The sequence below is a fragment of the Anopheles coustani genome (assembly GCF_943734705.1).
Source record: "Anopheles coustani chromosome X unlocalized genomic scaffold, idAnoCousDA_361_x.2 X_unloc_36, whole genome shotgun sequence".
NCBI lineage: Eukaryota > Metazoa > Arthropoda > Insecta > Diptera > Culicidae > Anopheles > Anopheles coustani.
The window spans coordinates 129,224-130,000 of NW_026525144.1; the positions used below are offsets into that span (position 1 = coordinate 129,224).

The 777-nt window shown below is 48.6% G+C and overlaps 1 non-coding gene across 1 annotated transcript; it reads left to right on the forward strand.

Moving 5' to 3' along the window:
- The first annotated feature begins 248 nt into the window (after positions 1-248).
- LOC131270510 (5.8S ribosomal RNA) lies at positions 249-403 on the forward strand. Its single transcript, XR_009179573.1, has one exon. It is a non-coding gene; the product is annotated as a 5.8S ribosomal RNA (ribosomal RNA).
- The last annotated feature ends 374 nt before the right edge of the window (positions 404-777 follow it).

Here is a 777-nt window from a genome sequence, read left to right on the forward strand (position 1 = left end):
AGTCCTGGGTAAGATAGTTAGTTCTAGCTTGCCCTATGTGGAAGAGGACACGTAGACTTACTGTGGTGTGAAGTATAAGGTTCAGTTCTCCCCTGGTCCACGCCGCTTCGGCCGTCCTGGGTAAAATGGATTAATCCAGCTTGCCCTATGTGGAATGAGGACACTTTATGCTTCGTCTCTAAGCGGCGGCTTGCTCCTCCCTACGGGGAACGGGTATACGCGCACAGCGGCGGCTTACGCAAGTTAGTCACCCTCGGCAGTGGATCACTCGGCTCATGGATCGATGAAGACCGCAGCTAACTGCGCGTCATAATGTGAACTGCAGGACACATGAACATTGATAAGTTGAACGCATATTGCACGTCGTGGGAACCTACCATGATGTACAGATGACTGAGCGCTTATATTTGAGAAATGTATCGCATACATTTAACTACGCCGTGACACCCGTCACGAGACGTGCACCATGATGTTAACTAGGGTCGCGACGACCCGCTAGCATTAAAGAACCCGTGGTTTACAATATACTGGCATTGGAATTCGAAGTATTTAGAGCGTCCGTGTTCCCGCGTGAGGCGGAAGTACGAGGAGAAGGCGTGCTTGTGGTGTCTGTGGTGGTGTTTACTGATGTCTAGCTTCAGCTTATTTATTTATTTAAATAGAAGCGAAGATGTCAAAGTAGCGTCGAAGCAGCAGCGGTAGCACAAATGATTCAAGTATGGAAGTTGACCAAAGGAACACAAACAAACTAGCGTATGGGCAATGGAAGGTATCAGT